Below are 20,493 nucleotides of genomic sequence, written 5' to 3' on the forward strand. Positions count from 1 at the left end.
ATATCATTTCCATCCTGCAGGAGCTTTGCTAGTCAGAGTGGTAGTAAGGTAAAGATGAAAAATGATGCAATGCTTACTCTCAAGTATGCTGGCTATTACTTGAATTTTGTCCCCTCCAAAACACACAGTGAGGTCCTAACCCCTCGGTACCTGTGAATGTGGCCTTATTTGAAAAACAGGATCTTTGCAGATGTAATCACATTAAGATGAAGGCATTGTAGTGGGTCCTAATCCAATATAACTAGTACACTTTTAAAAGGGTGAAGTTTGGACACAGACACATAAGGGGAATGCCATGTGAAGTCACAGACATACAGAGAGAACACTAAGTAAAGACAGAGATTGGAGTCATACTGTCACAAGTCAAGGAACACCTGGGCACTTCCAAAAGCTGAAAGAGGCAAGAAGGGATTTTCCCCTGGGGACTTCAGAGGGAAAGTGGCCCATCCAGTCCCTTGACTTTGGACTTCTTGCTTCCAGAACTGTGAGAGAATGCATTTCTTTTTTATTTTTCACTTTTATTTTAGGCTCTGGAGTACATGGGTAGGTTTGTTATATGGGTAGACTTGTGCCATGGGGGCTTATTGTACAGATTATTTTATCACCCAGGTACTAAGCCTGGTACCCAGTTGTTTTTTTCTGTTCCTCACCCTCCTTTCACTCTTCGCTCTCAAATAGGTCCCCGTGTCTGTTGTTCCTTTCTGTGCTCATATGTTCTCATCATTTAGCTCCCACTTATAAGTGATGACATGCAGTATTTGGTTTTCTGTTCCTGCATTACTTTGCTAAGGATGTTGGCCTCCAGCTCATCCATATTCCTGCAAACAACATGATCTCATTCTTTTTTTATGGCTATGTAGCATTCCACAGTGTATATGTACCACCTTTTCTTTATCCAGTTTACCACTGATGGGCATTTAGCTTGATTCCATGTTTTTACTATTGTGAACAGTGCTGTAATGAGCAAACACGTACATGTGTTTTTATGGTAGAACAACTTATATTCCTTTGGGTATATATCCAGTAATGGGATTGCTGGGTCAAATGGTATTACTGTTTTTAGCTCTTTGAGAAATTGCCACACTGCCTTCCACTATGATTGAACTAATGTACACTCCCACCAACAGTGTGTAAGCATTCCCTTTTCTCTACAACCTCGCCAGCATCTGTTATTTTTTGACTTTTTAATAATAGCCATTCTGACTGGTGTGAGATGATATCTCATGGGGCTTTTGACTTCAATTAAGAGAACAAGTTTCTGTAGTTTCAACATGCCCAGTTTATGATACTTTATTACAGCAGCCTTAAGGACCAATATTGTGGAATATACAAGTCTTCAGACATAAATGACTATGGTAAAAAGTGAGTGTTCAAGATTCTAAAGGTGGTATAAAAAATGTGAGGAAGGCTCAGAATTGAGAATCAGAAAAAGGTTTCTGGGGCAGAGACACAAGATCTAGGCATACAGGAATGATAAAATTCCTGATCTAGACATCTGGAAATAGGGTGCAGGGCATTCTAGATGGAGGGAAGAGGATGTGCATTTGCTTAGATGGTTGATAGCAAAGAGGGGAAGCATAGTGTGGTGATGGAAAAGGAGAACTGAACAGGTAAGCAAGAAGGAATGTGGGACTAGATGACAGGTGTAGAGTTTCAATGTTAGGCTGAGGATTTTGGTCTTAGGGAAATAATCATTGAAGGCTTTGAAGAGATTAGTGGCAACACCAATACTCTGTTTTAATAAAAATATGTAATGACTTTTATATAGATAGGTTGAACAAGGGAGAGACTTGGAGGCAAGAACACCAGTTAATAAGCTACCACCATAGTCCAGAATACAGGCAATGAGAAAATTGACTGGGGTAGTCAATAATTCAACAATAATTGAAAGGGAATGAAGTGTGAATGAGAATAGCACAGAGATATCATAGCTATCACTGAACAACTAATTGGACTTGGGAGATGAAATATAGACAGATAGGTGTTACATCTGTTATCCCTTTCCATAATAATCCGATGTAACACAAATTACAAAACTTTGGTGACATACAACAATAAGAATTTATTTTTGCTCATGTGTCTATGGGTTGGCTGGATAAGTCAGCTCCCTGAGTTGGGCTGTGGAAACGAGGTACTCACTCAGGAATCTGCTTATCTTGGAGGGGCTCTAGACTATGTATGGAGCCCTATCTGGGACAGCAGGACTGACTCCGCTCTTTCTAGTCTCTCATCCTCCAGCAGGCTGATGCAGACATATCCTAGTAGTGAAGGCAAAAAAGTAGGAGTGTGAGCAGAAAGGCACAGAGTGCTTCTAATTATATGTAGCATATTTGGTCTCATTAGTCAAAGCAAATTATGGGATGAAGCTCTGGGTCAGAGTGGGAAGGGACTACAAAGTGAAGGAGTCAAGGATGATTTCAAAATTTTGTGTCTTCCTTCAAAACTCAGTTCAAGAATCACTTCTGTAAAATCATGCCCACAGCTCATCTGGGGTCTCACTGTTTCTTTTGCATGTTTGCAATATATAAATGATCATATATTACACTTGTCCATTTGTGTGTCACAGAGCAGAGACCATACTGCTCTGCAGTCCAAAGGTCTAGGTTCAAATGCCAGCTCTACCCCTTACTAGCTATATGATTAGTTCTTCTTGTGTCTCTATCTGTAGAAGGGACATAAAAGCACTGCCAACCACATGGGTCATTGTGTGCATGACACAAAGTAATGTGTGAAAAGCCTAAGGAATATGGATGATTATTACGATTATGTGTTTTTATTTTCATTGATACATACTTTGTGCAGTGCTTAACACATAAAAGTCATTTTTTAAAAGACTTGAAGAAATGAATAGAGGAATAGGCAGATGAAATGTATGGGATGAAGCAGGTGATACTGAACATGAAACACAGCAGAGGGATATTTGATTGGATGGGCACTAAACAGGCAGAAGGAGATGGAATTAAGAGAATCAGAGAAAAGGCTGGCCTTGAGTGAGGAAGAACATTTTTGCCTGAGCTAACATGTTTATTTTGAAAACCTCTTTGAATATCCAGCATTTTAATTAATCGCAGTTATATTTTTGGTTTTTGATTTTTTTTTTCGCTGTTTTAATATGGTTTATGGTATAGAGTGTACATCAAGTGGTACTTTCTCTGGGTCAGTTACGATCAAGGAAACCCAATCTATCCCACCAGATAACATGTTGTTTTAATTTCTAAATGTAATGAGCTGCAGGAGATATTTATCAAGTTCACTTAATGCTTCTTAATAAACATGCCTAATTTAAAATGTAAAGAAAATAATTTCTTTTTCCAAGATATTAAAATATTTCAGCCTTCTAAAACTGTACCGCAGATTTCACAAAACACAATGCAATAATTGCTTTGCTTGATTTGTTGAAACAGCCATTTTCTTGACTTGACCATTGGGGCATAAGTATATTTATTCCCCATATAATGAGGCCACAATGCTTATAACTAGGTGAGAAGTTAATTTAGAGCAATACTCCTGATAATGGTCTGCTAGGAGCAATAAAATTTAACACAGCACATAACAGTTGAGGTACATGTATTAAAACACAGTATCTAAGAGGAAAAAAACCTACTACCTATTATCCAGGAAAGGAGCACTAAGTGAATGGGAAGCCATGTTGAACTTTCACCAGCTTCCTATTTTAGAAAAGGATTCCTATTAGAGTCAAATGTGTGATATCTGACAATCACGGAATAAAAGAAGTTACAGTTGGATAGGAACGTAAAGTGTCCCATCATTTCTCTGATAGTGTTAGGGCAGCCAGGCAATTTTTCCCAAGGACATGAAGAGAAAAAGCCAAGTAGGATTGTGCTAGTTGACTGTTGTAGGGCCAGCACCCCAACACTACCTTGTGCTCAGTAAGTATTCAGAAAATAATTAAGTAAATAATTGACAGAAACCTATGTGTTAAAATCAAATATTAATATTAAAATGTATTTCTATTGAAAAATTGAAGAGTTATAAAGAATATGTAATATGCCATCTTTTAATCAAGAAGAGATGTTATTTCTCTAACTCAATATTTATCTCAATGATGCTTTAGGAAATAAGCTAAAATAGGAAAAGTGCAAAAGTGAATTTAAGGAGAATTAGTTTGCCTCCAACGAAAGATCATTTTAAGTAAGTTCACGAACAGTGGAGATGAAGAATTTTATATTACATAGTGAAAAGAAATCAACTAGCCCTTAGCCTTGAAAATTGAAACTAAGAATTATGAAAATGAGTTGATTTAGATCATATCTCTACAATCATGTTATAATAGAAATTTTGCAATAGTTTTTAGAACAAATCAGAAATGAATCATTGATTTGTGGAAGGAATATTTTTCTAAGAAAATTGTGTTATACCACATTATTCCCTTCAAATTTGAACTTCATATCACAGATGCCAACAGGCTCATTTTTGTTTCCTAGACTCATCTCTTCATTTTATCATTCTTAAATCGTTGTCTATTTTTTATAGGATGTATCAGTCATTTAATTTTATTTTATTATTTTTTGTGGGTACATAGTAGGTATATATACTTATGGGTTACATAAGATATTTTGATACAGGCATACAATGCATACTAATCACATCAGGGTAAATGGGTATCCATCACGTCAAGCATTTATCTCTTCTTTGTGTTACAAACAATCCAATTATACTATTTTAGTTACTTTTAAATGTACGATAAATTATTATTGACTGTAGTCATCCTGTGCTATTAAATACTAGATGTTATTCATTCTACTTAACTATATTTTTGTAACCATTAATCATCCACATCACGCCTCCCCAACTACCCTTCTACTCTCTATCTCTATGAATTCAATTGTTTTAATTATTAGATCCAACAAAAAAGTGAGAACATACAAAGTTTGTCTTTCTGTGCTGGGCTTATTTCACTTAACTTAATGACCTCCAGTTGCATCATGTTGTTGCAAATGACAGGATCTCATTCTTTTTTTATGGCTGAATAGTACTTGATTTTGTATATGTACCACATTTTCTTTATCCATTCGTCTGTTGATGGACATTTAAGTTGCTTTCAAATCTTGCCTATTGTGAATAGTGCTGAAATAAACGTGGGAGTGCACATACCTCTTTGATATACTGATTTTCCTTCTTTTGGTTATATACCTAGCATTGGGATTGCTGGATCATATGGTAATTCTATTTTCAGTTTTTAGTGGAACCTCCAAACTGTTCTCCACGTGGTTGTATTAATCTACATTCCCACCAACAGTGTACAAGGGGTCCCTTTTCTCCACATCCTTGCCAGCATTTGTTACTGTCTTTGGATAAAAGTCATATTAACTCAGGTGTGATGATACCTCATTGTAGTTTTGATTTGCATTTCTCATCTAATGATCAATGATGCTGAGAACCTTTTCATATATGTTTGCCACTTGTATGTCTTCTTTTGAGAAATATCTGTTCAGATCTTTTGTCCATTTTTAAATCAAATTATTAGATTTTTTTTCTGTAGAGATGTATATATTCTAGTTATGAACCCTTTGTCAAATGGATAGTTTGCAAATATTTTCTCCCATTCTGTAGGTTGTCTTTTCACTTTGTTGATTGCTTCCTTTGCTGTGCAGAAGCTTTTTAACTTGATGTAATCTCATCAATGTTGTATAATTTTCATTGTAGAAATATTTCACTTCTTTGGTTAATTCCTAGCTATATTACTTAATTTGTAGATATTGCAAATGAGATTGCTCTCTTGATTTGTCATATTGTTCACTATTGACATATAGAAATGCTACTGATTTTTGTGTGTTAATTTTGTATCTTGCAACTTTACTGAATTTATCAGTTCTAACAGTTTTTTGGTGGAGTCTTTATGTTGTTTCAAATAAATATAAAATCATATCATATGCAAACAAGGATGATTTGTCTTTCTTTCCAATTTGTATACTTTTTACTTCTTTCTCTAATTGCTGTAGCTAGGACTTCCACTACCATGTTAAATAACAGTGGTGAAAGTGGCCATCCTTGTCATATTCTAGATCTTAAAGGAAAGGCTTTCACTTGGTCCCCATTTAATATGATACTAGTTGTGGGTCTGTCATATATAGTTTTTATTATATTGGGGTATATCCTTTCTATATCTATTTTTAGGGTTTTTAACATGAAGGGATGTTAAATTTTATCAAATGCTTGTGTAGCATTAATTGAAATGATCATATGGTTTTGCCCTTCATTCTGTTATGATGTATCATATTGATTGATTTGTGTATGTTGAAACACCCTTGCATCTCTAGAATAAAAGAATGATCTTCTTAATGTGCTGTTAAATTCAGTTTGCTAGTATTTGTTAAGGATTTTTGTATCCATATACATCAGGGATGTTGGACTGTAGTTTCTCTTTGTTTATGTGTCTTTGTCTGGTTTTAGTGTCAGTGTAATACTAGCCTGATAGAATAACATTGTAAGTACTCACTCCTCTTCTATTCTTTTATTTGAATAGTTTTGAGTAAAGTTAGAATTAGTTCTTCTATAGATATTTGGTAAAATTCAGCAGTGAAGCCATCAGGTCCTGGACTTTTCTTTGCTGAGAGACATTTTATTATGGTTTTGCTCTCATTACTCGCTATTGATCGGTTCAGGTTTTGGACTTCTTCATGGTTCAGTCATGGTAGGTTATATGTGTCTAGGAATTTGTCTATTTTTTTTCTGGGTTTTCCCATTTATTGGCATATAGTTGCTCATAGTATCCTTTAATGATCCTTCAAATTTCTGCCATAAAGATTATAATGTCTATCTTTTCATCTTTGATTTTATTTACTTGGGTCTTCTCTTTTCTTAGTTACTCTGGCTAAAGGTTTGTTCATTTTATCTTTTTTTAAAAAACAGCTTTTCATTTCATTCACCTGTTATATTGTTTACTTTGTTTCCATTTAATTTATTTCTGCTCTGCTCTCTATGATTTCTTTTCTTCTGCTTATTTTGGGTTTGGTTTGTTCTTGCTTTTCTAGTTCATTAAGTTGAATCCTTGGGTTTTTTATCTGAAGGTTTTCTACTTTTTGCTTGTAGGTTTTTATAGCTACTAACTTTCCTTTTAGGACTGCTTTCCCTGTATCCCATTGGTTTGGGTATGTTATGTTTCCGTTATCATTTGTTTCAAGGAATTTTTTGCTTTCCTTCTTAATTGTTTTATTGGCCCACTGGTCATGCAGGAACATATTGTTTAATTTCCATGTGTTTGTACAGTTTCAAAAAATCCTTTTGTTATTGATTTCCAGTTTTATTCCATTGAGGTCAGAGAGTATACTTGATATAATATCAAGGTTTTTGAATTTTTTAGGTTATTTAGTGGCCTAAAATATGGCATATTCTTGAAAGTGATCCACGTGCTGAGAAGAATGTGTATTCTGTAGCCACTGGATGAAATGTTCAGTAAATATCTATTAGGTCAATTTTGTGTATAGTGCAGAATAAGTCCAATTTTTTATTAATTTTCTGTCTGGATGATTTGTCTAATGTTGATAGTGTGGTGCTAAAATCTCTTGCTATTTGTATATTGGTATCTATTTCTCTCTTTAGCTGTAATAATATTTCATTTATATGTCTGGATGTCTATACATTTACCATTGTTATATCCTCTTGCTGAGTTGACCCCTTTATTATTGTATGATGATCTTCTTTGTCTCTTCTGACAGTTTTTGTCATGAAATCTTTTTTTGTCTGATATAAGTATAGGAACTCCTCTGTTCTTTCTTTGGTTTCCATTTGCACAGAATATCTTTCTCCATCACTTTATTTTTAGTCTATGTGTGTCTTTATTGGTGAAGTGTTTTTCTTGTAGGTGACATATCATTGGGTCTTTTTTTTTCTCTCTATTCAGCCACACTGTGTTTTGACTGTGAGTTTAGTCCATTAATGAGGGCTTACTCCTAGCATTTCATTATTTGTTTTGTGGTTGTTTTGTGACCTTCTCTTTCTTCTTTCCTTCCTTCCTATCTTCGTTTTAGTGATGGTGATTTTGTCTAATGGTGTATTTTGATTTCTTTTTATTTTTGGGTATCAATTGTATATTTTATTGATTTGCGGTTACCATGAGGCTTGCCAATGATATTTTAATTTTTTTATTTTTTATTTTTTTGAGCACAGTCCTGCTCTGTCACCCAGGCTGGAGTGCAGTGTCATGATCTCGGCTCACTGCAACCTCTGCCTCCCAGATTCAAGCAGTTATCCTGCCTCAGTCTCCTGGGTAGCTGTGATTACAGGCATGTGCCACCACTCCCAGCTAATTTTTGTATTTTTAGTAGAGATGGGGTTTCACTATGTTGGCCAGGCTGGTCTTGAACTCCTAACCTCAAGTGATTCGCCTGCCTCAGCCTCCCAAAGTACTGGAATTACAGGTGTGAGCCACTGTGCCCAGTGCAAATGATATTCTATAACCAATTATTTTAAACTGATGACAGTTTAACGCTGATTGCATGAGTAACAAACAAGCAAAGAGAAAACTATTAAAAACTACACTTTGCCTTTATTCTACTATTTTTAAACTTTTTGTTGTTTTTAGTTATCTTATAGTAATAAGACATATGTCTTGAAAAGTTGTTGTAGTTATTATTTTTTGACCTTTAGTCTTTCTACTCAACATATGAGTAGCTTGCAAGCCACAATTAGAGTGTTACAATATTCTGTGTATTTACTATTACCAGTGAGTTTTGGACATTCAGATGATATCTTATTGCTTATTAACATCCTTTTCCTTCGGACTGAGGTACTTACTCCCTTCAGCATTTCTTGTAGGACAAGTCCGGTGTTGATGAAATCCCTCAGCTTTCATTTGTCTGGGAAGGTATTTCTCCTTCATATTTGAAGGATATTTTTACTGGATATACTATTCTAGGATAAAAGGTTTTTTCCTTCAGCACTTTTTGTCATGCAACTCTCTCTTGGCCTGTAAGGTTTCTACTGAGAAATCTGCTGCTAGATGTATTGGGGCTCCATTGTGTGTTATTTATTTATTTTCTCTTGCTGTTTTTAGGATCCTTTCTTTATTCTTCAGCTTTGGGAGTTTGATTATTAAATGTCTTGAGGTAGTCTGATTGGGTTAGATCTGCTTGGTGTTCTATAATTTTCTGGTACTTAAATATTGATATCTGTCTCTAGGTTTGGGAAGTCCTCTGTTATAATCCTTTTCAGTGAACTTTCTACCCCTTTCTGTGTCTCTACCTCTTCTTTAAGGCCAACAACTTAGATTTTCCTTTTTGAGGCTATCTTCTAGATGGCACTGCCATCTAGGCAAGCTTCATTCTTTTTTATTCTTTTATCTTTTGCTTCCTCTGACTGTATTTTCAAATAGGTATCTTTACGATTACTAATTCTTTATTCTGCTTGATCAATTCTGCTGGTATGAGATTCTGATGCATTATTCAATATGTCAATTACATTTTTCAACTCCAGAATTCCTGCTTGATTTTTTCAGTAAATTCAATCTCTGTTAAATGTATCTGATAGAATCCTGAGTTCTTTCTCTGTGTTAACTTCAATTTTGTTGACTTTCCTCAAAAGAGATATTTGAATTCTCTCTCTGAAAGGTCACATATCTCTGTCTCTCCACAATTTGTCATTGGTGCCTTATTTAATTGGTTTGGATAGGTCACGTTTTCCTGGATGAGCTGATGCTTGTGTAAGTTCATGTCTGTGTATTGTAGAGTTAGGTATTTATTGTAGTCTCTGAAGTCTGGGCTTGTTTGTACCCATCCTTCTTAGGAAGGCTTTCTAGGAATTCAGAGACTTGGGTGTTGTGATCTAAGTTTCTGGTCACTGCAGCTGTATCTGCATTAGGGGCACACCAAGCCCAGTAATGCTGTGGTTCTTATTGACTCATAGAGGTACCAACTTGGTGGTCTTGGATAAGAGCTGGAAGAATTCTCTGGATTACCAGGTAGAGACTCTTGTTCTCTTCTCTTACTTTTTCCCAAAGAAACTGAGTCTCTTTCTCTGTGCTGAGCTGCCTGGAGCTGGGAGAGGAGTGACAGAAGCACCTCTGTGGGCACCATCATTGAGCCTGCTATAGGTCAGACATGAAGCCAGCACAGCATTGGGTCTTGCCCAAGGCTCACAGTAATCACTTTCTGATTATCACCTATTTTCACTCAAGATGCTAGGGCTCTATAATCAGCAGGTGGCAAAGACAGCCAGGCTTGTGCCCTTCCTTTTATGATAATGAGTTCCCCCTTGGTCCCTGATGGGTTCAGAGATGCCATCCAAGAGTCAGGGTCTGCAGTTGGAAACCTTAATTTTTGACTACCAGAGTCAAAATCTACCTGATGCTCCATTCTACTGCAGCTGAGCTGGGACCCAGGCCACAAGACAAATTCCTTTCTACACTTCCCCTCCCTTTCCACAAGCAGAGGAATCTCTCCCCACGGCCACCACCAGCCCAGGCCCATGGTGAGTATTGCCTGGCTCCTGCTAATGTTCACTCCAGGCCCAAGAGCTCTTCAGTCAGCTTGTGGTGAATGCTGCCAGGCCTGGGACTCTCCCATCAGGGCAGTGTGTTCCCCTCTGGCTCAGGGCAGGTCCAGAAATGCCATCCAAAAGCCAAGCCCTGGAATCAGGGCCTCCAAGAGCCCACTGTGGCAGAGCTGGTACCTAAGCTGCAAAACAGAGTCCCCTTTAGTCTTCCCTCTCCTTTTCTTAAGCAGAAAGAGGCCTAAATTATTACCTATTGAAAGCCCCTCACATATAAATCTTGTTGCTTTTCTCCTCTGACCTAAGCTTCCACAGCCTCATGTTTGTTTTATTGGCTGTGGATGAGATTCAAACAGTTCTCTCAGGTCACTTTATAAATCTTGAATCTTTTGTACTTTTAGTCATTAATCAAACTGAATTACATAATTGAACAGCATAAGCAACTGATAATCTTCAAAGCACTGATTGACAAAGATGTTGCCTGACACCACTATTGGTACTACAAAAGAAGAGATGTTTGAATGGGCATTAATTTTATGGTGCTTAGTTACTAATTAATACTTTTTTATTTATATAGTTTGTGTTCCTAAACCAAACATAGCTGTCTATCTTCAGGCAATCAATATAATAGATGAATAATATTATTCATTTTGAGTACTTTATCTGAATAGCAGTTAAGGGATTCATTGGCTGTGTACAAAATATCAGTAGGCATTAGATTCAAATGGGATTTTCTGAGAAATATTACTGTTTGAATTATCTTAGAAACACCTAATTTCAGCTTACCTGCTCCTCTAAGAGCCTCCATTCAACATATATAAGTACAACTCTCTAAAGCCTGTTATCCCTACCACACCTGACTTCATCAGATTCACTCATCAAAATAGTCTTTTATGAAAAGTCATCACTGTTTCATTTAAACCAAGTGTGAAGGCCATGGGAAAAAAGAGAAGTTAAAGTATGTGATATTTCTTCCATCAGACTAAAAATAAGGCCTTTTCCACCTATCTTCAGTTCAGTTCTTATTTCATTTTCTAGAAGTTGGAAAGTGAACTCAGGAAGAGATATATATTCACTGAGACTACTTTTTAGGGCTAGATAAAAGTTAAATGCATAGTTACTGCTGAATATACAAAATTATGCAAATTAACTTCCTACCCAAAGCCATAGTTAAAAAATGACAGCTTAATTGCTTAATGGTAGAAATTATAAGCCTTCAACTATCGTAAATGACTACCTACAAATATTATGACTTAATTTATTATATCCAAAACAAGCATAGACTACAAGTTAAATGAAATAACCTTTCCCTCTTCCTTACATAACTTATGTGGTTATATATCATACAGAGAATGATAACATTAGAAGAATGTTATCAATGTATTCAAACTCTAAGAACCATAATTCTAACAGCCAGAAAGGCAAAGTCCTGTGATTCTTCTATATTCAGTAGGGCAAAAATATTTTCTGATCAGTTTATTTTATAACAATTTTGATAGTACAGTTTCATTTGTTTTCTAACATAAATCTTCTGAAAGTCTTACAAAATTAGTATCCATACTGTAAAATTGACTCTACACATAACATTTTTATATCAGCAATACTATTTATAGCCATTCTTGTCAGTATGAAAAACGAGTCTCTTAATTCAACTTAATTTGCTGCAATCCAAAAGTACTTATTGAGCAACCGACCCCAGGGTAGCAATTGTGAAGATTCAGGTTATAAGATTTATTTGCTCCTTTAATTAGATTATAATCTTGTGGCACTGATAACATTTACCAATATGAAAATATCTCAGACTTCAGAAATAAATTAAAGTTGTTTCAAAATTGTGTGACTTCCATAGACAGCTACTTGAGTGTTCCCAACTTTTTGGAACTCCCTTTCCTTTAATATTTAATATATAGCATTGCTTCAGTCTCATGTACTATAAAAAAACAAATAACCACTCCAATACCTGAGAATTATTGGTGAGGCATTTCTCCTAGTTTCCTCTTGCTACATTTTCTGATTCTGTTCTTTCACTGTTCACACGCGGCATCTCACCTCTGCAGCCACTGCCTGTGGTTGGCAAACCTGTGCTCCCATTGGCCACAACTGACTCCTTCGCTACTCCAGAATACCAAAGACACAGGGCAGCTGTGTGTAATGGAATTTCACTGAGGATTTGAGATAGTAGAAGGTGGGGTTACAACATAGGACAGCCTTGAATTCAAAACTAAATGTTTATACTCTTCAGTTAGTCCTAAGCATGAGTAACTTCTCATTGTCCACTCTTCCCTAAAACTATTGAATTAGCTACATTTTCTCAAACTCTCTCTCACCTCTTCTTCTTCAGTTCCTACAAGTTTCCTACTCTCTCTTATCCAGGACATCAGATAATCTCAATTTCTACCCTTTAATTTTGAAGATCAATTTGGCATTCTTGTAAATTCATCTCCCAAGGAATCCTTATTTTCCTAAAAAAAAACAAGAATCATCTCTCCTAATGTAATAATGCCACTTGCCTAGTATGTGAAAGTGGTTGTAGTCAGTTCGTGTTTTATACAGAATTTTTTAAATGATCATATTACATGAACAAGTGAGAATCAGTAAGAGAGAGCTCTCTGCAGGTTGGACTTGTCAATCAGGCTTCATGAACAATAATGGTAATTAGGGCAGACCAAAGGGTCCTTAGTATTTCAACAGATTGAAAAGAAACAGGAAGATATTACATGATAGCAGAACAGAAAAAAGAAGGGTTGGGATGTGGAATTGTGCCTGATTATGTAGGAGAAGGAGAGAAGAGTTGCTTGACTAGAATTGCGACATGGTGGGTAGTACAATATGAGCTCAGAGAAATGGTTTGTAACCAATTATAGGATAACTAGAGAGGACAAAAGGAATTTAGATTTGGAACAACAGAAAACAAGAAATAGATGCTTTTCAAGATTCTTTAACAGAAGTGAGAAATGGTAAAAGAAATATTTGGAGAAGATTAATCTGGTGATATAATAGGAAATATGTTGATGAAGAAAAGGCTGGAGGCAGAGAAATTAGTTTATATGATTTGACAGTAACTGGGAAGGGCACTGAGGAAGTGAGTGAGCCTTATGACACAGGAAGGGAGGACAGTGGTAGGAACTGAGAACTAATGCAAAGGACCCACCATGTTCAGGCTCAAGGCTACTGATCATCAACGTGACCCCCGACATATTTAGTGATATCTGGGACTCAGAGGTGAATAGGGGAGGAGAAGAAATCTTCCTTCTGCACAGCTGGGGTCATGCCATGCGCTAGATTTAGTGGTAATTTTCCACCTCATCTGTCTTTTGAGACATCATTTGTACCTATCAAGACTTATGTACTACTGTTTACTAATATAGTTGTGAAAAATTTTTAAATATTTAAATATCTTAATCTTTTACAAATTATTTTTGTTGCTTTTTATAACAAAGGTAACCAATGTTTAAAAGGAATAAATGGTAAAAAGGATATAGGATAAAAACATCAATCATCTACTATCGACAAATATACCCTGCTAACATTCTGCAGTTAAATGTACTGTATTTTAACAAATTAACATAAAACATATTAAAGTCAGTTTTGTCTTGTGCCTAGTCCATATCACGTTTCATATTATATTTTCTATAAAGGTTTTAAAAATAGAACAGTTATTAAGTTTTCTGCATGTTTTCTCCCATTTAAAATAATAAAGAAAATGAACACTTGGTATTAGTATTGACAGGGTAGAATGATTAAAATAAAGAAGCTGATAAAATAATGCACGTTTCTCAAAAGAGCCCCATTAACAGAAATGTGTCTCAGGTTTCGATTCCATTCATTTTGGCCCATGACATTAGCTGTCTCAGAAACGTCATATTTGCAAATCACTCATGTTTAATAAAGACAGGCATTGTGCAAGTACTGAAGCTGAGGAAGATCTCTTGCATTCTGAGTTTACACTGGCCCCAAGATCTACAAAGTATTTGCTTTTTAGGCACTAGCCATTTGAAGAGTGGTTTTCTTTCTGCCACTTATGGCAGCCAAGAATGAAAAAATATAGTAAAATACATTATTTGAAGCCAAAGACAAAGCAGAATGCTCTCAGATGCCATTTATTTTACTTAATAACTCTAGCCATAGAAAACTCAGCAAATCCTATAGAGAGCTATTTTTTTTACAATTGAGAACTATTTTCTGTCCATAAATGATGACATATGTATAAAGAAGAAAAAATGACTTGCCATTATCTCCTTAGGGCTCTAAACATAGCTAGAAGTAAATTTTAAACTCTGTTATAAGTTTGCAATGTTTTTGATACATAGCAGTTTAGCCATAGCTTTTCTGGGCTTACATCTGACAACAAAATATATTTCCTATTTAGTAGGAAAGTTTTGTAGACCTTCACTACTCCCTGGAAAATAAGATGTCTAGGAAGAAAGAATGAGCTAACCTGGTACAATTATGTGGGGTTTTGGAGATAAGATCTGGTCCATATTTGTCAATGACCAGTGTGTTGACCTTGGGAAGGTTATTTAATCTCTCTATATTTGAACTTGATGCTAATATACTTTCAAGCATCCTTCACATTAGCCAAGTCATTACTTAATATGGAATACTAGAAGAAAGCAAACCAACAATGATTATTTAAGCAGAGAGTGTTGAAAAGACTGTTTACATATTAAGCAAAATTATACACCCATCACAGAGCGGGGAGCCAAGCTGCCCAATCATTCCATAGGATCACTTCATTTTGCACATTTGCAAATAGATTCCCAGTGATTAAGCAACAAAACAGAACAGTACACACCTTTGACATTTTCAGTAGCCAAAAATGCTTAGGAGCAATTTTAACTAGAAATAGTATGAATAAATTGTTTCAAGGACAATGTCATATTAGAAGAGAGGTCAAAGTAATGTACATATAGTTCTACATGACTATCTATTGATGCTTTAACATTAAAAAGAACTTTCAAGGCATTATCCTCAGCCTTCTGTTTCCTCCTTACCTTCCCTTGAAGGGTTTATGACTCTAACATGTTGGGCTAGTGCAGTTCTTTTATTTCTATGGGTTGAAGAAAGCAATAGTCCTAGAACATATTAAAAACGGGGAAAGCAGAGGATAGGAAGAAAGAAGCAATCATAGATTTGTCATTAAAGTTTCCTAAATAACCAGAGAAATGACCAGAGAAATAATTTCCAGAATTTGAAAATAGTCTAGTGACCCAAATAGGTAGGTCTGGCTGCCCTTTCCAAGTTCTGTGACTTCTAGTGTAGTTCTTATAAGTTCAAGTTGCTACTCTCAGACAATACCACTATCCTGAGTTGTACCAAATAAATGTAAAAGTTGAAAAGAAGCCTCCTTGGTTGTTCATACCTTCTGAAAGAAAACAAAAATTAGGTCATCAGAGAGAGATATGTCTTCTACTCTTGCTTTATCTTTAGATAAGCAACACATATTTGTGGAGCACCCATTAGATACCTAGTGCTGTGCTTGGCACTGCTGGGGAAAAAACGAAGGTATGTCAGGTCTCTTTCTTTAAGAGATTTCATTTAATTCAAGATGAAAGATAAAAATACATCACAGAGCCTGCCTATCAAAGTGAAGTTCAGTGGGCCAGCAGCACTGGAATCATCTGAGGTTGTTAGAAATGTGGAATTCCAGACCTTACTCCAACCCTAATGAAGTGGAATCTGCATTTTAACAACCACCCCCAGGTGATACATATGCACATTAAAGTTTGAGAAGCAATGACAAATACAGCAATATTTTCTCCCTCTACAAATCTATGTCCCACAATTATATATGGTCACGGGTCCAACTACATGCCAAGACTATTAATGTGCATGTTCATGGAAGACAGGGAATCACTTAAATAAAATTTGCTCAAATGTATCTAATATACATTAGACAATCTTAGCAAAGAGGCTGTTGTTTATTTTTTAATGCTACTGTAGTACAAAAAAAAAAGACTATTTTATTTAGTGTGCTATTTGTAGACTTCCAAAAGGTAACAATGATTTTGTTAAAGGGGGACAATATCTACTATCTGAAATATCTTTAGTTTACAAGGCTATGAAGATAACACCAGAGGTTATCCAACTCTATTTATTAAAGATTTCGTGATTTGGTGATTAAAGATTCTTGTCTCTTTATCCTTTTTCTGGAACTAGAATATCTCTAGGATATGTCAACAAAAAGAGATACCAGCTAGTGAAGGATTTTACTCAAAATTTGACGTTTAAGTTTGTGTGTAAGAATAAAAAAGTAGCGGGTTGAACTGTAGAAGGTTAAAGCATGTAGGTTAAGTATATCGTAAGTAATATAATATCAAAGCATTTTTATATTTAAAAGTTATTTGAAATCAATGACAGACCATTTCTGTACTCAATAAAGAATAAACTTGAAATCAGTTTAAAAGTGATGAGTGATACGAGTATAAAATGTACATTTGCTTTGTATCACTGAACCATGAAGCAAATACCTAAGAATTCTTAATGATGACTAAATTGCTCTTCACCGTACTGATTACACGTTGTACTATATTGTGCAATTAGGTTGATGTATAATTACACATTACATTCATATCACTATTTTTATACATTTATTCTTTATTCTTTTAGACCCCTTAAAGAATCAATGACATTCCTTGAAGTTAAAATAGATTTCATTTACATTAATGAAGATTTTGATTAGTTAATGGAAAATAATTCTATGCAAGTTCTTGTATTGAATTACCCTTTACAATTTTTTCACATGACTTTCCACTCTTTGTTTGATATTAGCAATTGTGGTGTGAAATGCAGTATGAAAGAAGAAGAAAGGTGTTCTTACTTTCTTTTTTCTAACTCCTTTTAAATCAAAGTTATAATTTCTGAACATCACATTTGGGTCAGGCTCAGTGGTTCACACCTATAATCCCAGCATTTTAGAAGGCCGAGGCAGGAGGATCGCTTGAGCCATGGAGTTCAAGACCAGCCTGGGCAACATGGTGAAACTCCATCTCTACTAAAAATATTTTTTAAAAAATAGTGGAGCATGGTGGCATACACCTCATCCTAGCTACCTGGGAGGCTGAGGTGGGAGGATCACTTGAACCCAGTAGGTGGAGGCTGCAGTGAGCCATGATCATGCCACTGCACTTCAGCCTGGGTGACAGAGCAAGATCCTGTCTCAAAAATAAAATAAAACCATGTTTTTTCATTGAAGAATGATTTTTTTTCCTATTTTACGGACATCAGTTCCCAATAGTGATGAAATCTTACCATTAACTATGAGAAATAAATATAGCTATGATCCTAAAATAAACTTAAAGTACACTTACATCCCTCTAGATCTGTAAAAATGGGAATATACATTTGTGAGAACACTGCAAAGGCATGTGCTTCCATCCAAGGTGTTTGTCTTGCTTATTCTGATGCTCTAGGATACAGGTTAAGAGATTGAAAAGGTAAGAATATAAATAGCCAATGCATTCTCAGACTAGAGGATTTGTGCTGTTGTTCTCTTTGTTTGGTTTTGTTTTTAAATAAGAAAATTGTCACTACCTCTAAAGTATTAGGTGGTTCTAAAATGCAAACACTTTGGAAAATAAACATAAATATGTAAGTATATTATAAGGAGAAGTACAAAATACATATAAAAATGTGTTTAAATTTTTATCACTTAAAATGCCAAAACATTAGGAATATTTGTTCCAGAATATAAAAGTTCTGATTTGCCATATACCTTAATTAGATACAAAACTCTTTTCCCTAAAACAAACACATTTGTTATAAAAATATTATTTCAATTTCACTTCTAGTAGGAATCTCTTATAATTTGAGACACATAAAAAATAATTTTACTCATATGCATGAAAGAATAAATATCCCATCTTTTTCAGTATGAGGTAGCCAGTTTTGTGGGACAGCCCCATAAAGACTTATGGAGATGATTTTTCAAGTTTTATACTGAAATGTATACATTGGACAATGCCAATTCTATTAGAATGAAATAAAATAAAAAATTGGAAAGGAAAGACAAAAACTATTCCAACAGCCCTCTGCAATGAGGCCAGGATCAGGATAGAAGAAAATTCTTAGAATTACAGGTTTCATATTAAAGTTTCTCTGTTCAGTTTCTTAATGTTTATTCAGCAATCATAGCCAAGATTTTCCCTTACATAATGTTTTGTGAGTGGATATCTGAATCATCATGGAATGGTTACATATTTTTTAAAACAGTGTCCTGCCATTAAAGACTTCTATAATGATGGGTAAGGAAAATGGCATTATGAAAACATAATGATTCCCAAGTGCAGCCACAAGATGCTTCACCTGCTTTACAGAGCTCAGAGTAAATTTTCTGCAAAACTATCGCAATGTCACAGACAGAATTTTGCTAAAATCTGATTATGTTAGTTAAATGTCATGTTTGTGTTCCAATCCACTCAAACATGTGATAAGTGGTATGTGATACCCCCTTGTCTTATAGTGTGTTGTATGAAAGGATCTTTCCTGGAATACAAACTAAATGGTATTGCCTTCTTCATAATTCTGTTAATTTCAGAGTATATTATTAAATATACACAAGTGCCTACTACGTGAGTAGTACAAGGCACTGTGTTAGGTTCTACAAGGGAAGGGGATAGAACAAGACAAATTGGGACACAAACGGACAAGAAAATTGCAATCTAATAAAGAAGAAGAACAAGCAGCTAATATTAGTCACTCTAATAAATTCTCTCTCCCCAAAAAAAAGTGTCATGAGAAAGGTTTAAACAAGGAGCAGACATGTAAAGAAGACAATTTCTTCATAGAGAACACTGAAGGAGGAGACATGTGATCCCATGATCCATACAGCAGTTGTAATGTTTTCTTTTTTTTTTGAGACAGAGTCTCGCTCTGTCCCCCAGGCTGGAGTTCAGTGGCGTGATCTCGACTCACCGCAAGCTCTGCCTCCCGGGTTCATGCCATTCTCCTGTCTCAGACTCCCGAGTAGCTGGGTCTACAGGTGCCCACCACCACGCCCGGTTAATTTTTTGTATTTTTTATAGAGAGAGGTTTCACCGTGTTAGCCAGGATGGTCTCGATCTCCTGACCTCGTGATCCTCCTGCCTCGGCCTCCCAAAGTGCTGGGATTACAGGAGTGAGCCACCACGCCCAGCCTGTAATGTTTTCAAGCTACACATTCAGGTTCACATTAAAAAATTATTACTATCTTAGTTCCATGATTTTCGATCATCAGATAATGCCTCCTTGGGATCATGTAGGATGTGCAAAATTCTCCCACAGTCTACATCATCGGTTTTGTGTTCAGTCGTCTCTCATCCTTACTCCCAGGAGTCTTTCATAGCCCCTCCATGCTATGGAAGACTCTGGCACTATTACAGCCCCTCTCTTCTTAGGCACACTGAGCTGCTCTGGGGATTCCTAATGAGAAGTTGGAAATTCCTCCTTTGAACTTCTCCCTCTAATTTCTGGGGTCCCATAAATATTTCTGTAGTTATTATCACCTGTCTTCTAAGGATGAAACAACTTTGAGGTGGAGAGATTTGGTGGCAAAGATCCTCACGAGTGTGCCCAAATGTATAGCTTCTTGAGAAATGGCTAAGATTTTGCCATACTGAGATGACAGAATGAAGCACACCCGGGAGATGGCAAATAGGTAACTTTAGAGGTCAGCAAGGCATCCAACTTTCCTGGGTTTGTGAGAAGTAGCAGAAGGTGACTCAGTCAATTACTCCACTCACAGTAAAATCAGAGTACAGTACAGTAAAACAGTCATTCTTTCATTCTGTTTTACATGAACCCAGTATATCTATCTTATACTTTATCCAATCACATGTCTCTTTGCGGTCATGCCTGATTATAACCACCGTCAGCATCTATCTGAGTACCTGGCCTAATCTAGGCTTATAATTGATTAATTAAGAGTACCTATAAAGGGACTTTGGGGGTTTATATTAAATGGTGGTACTAAGTATTAAATCACTGGATACTTGGAAGGAAAGGTTAAAGAGAGATTATACAGCTCTGATAATGTTGCTTATGTATTATCTACTTCATTTCAACCCC

At 35.8% G+C, this 20,493-nt stretch overlaps 1 long non-coding RNA gene across 1 annotated transcript in view; it reads right to left on the minus strand.

Annotated features, from left to right (window-relative positions):
- Positions 1-2,037: 2,037 nt before the first annotated feature.
- Positions 2,038-20,493, minus strand: part of LOC108586079 — a 125,751-nt gene continuing 107,295 nt past the window's right edge. The window contains exons 4-5 of the long non-coding RNA XR_001902803.3: positions 12,410-12,611; positions 2,038-2,258 (exon numbers count right to left, since the gene is read on the minus strand). This is a non-coding gene — a long non-coding RNA (uncharacterized LOC108586079). The remainder of the gene's footprint in view (positions 2,259-12,409; positions 12,612-20,493) is intronic.

Source organism: Papio anubis, chromosome 3 (assembly GCF_008728515.1).
Source record: "Papio anubis isolate 15944 chromosome 3, Panubis1.0, whole genome shotgun sequence".
NCBI lineage: Eukaryota > Metazoa > Chordata > Mammalia > Primates > Cercopithecidae > Papio > Papio anubis.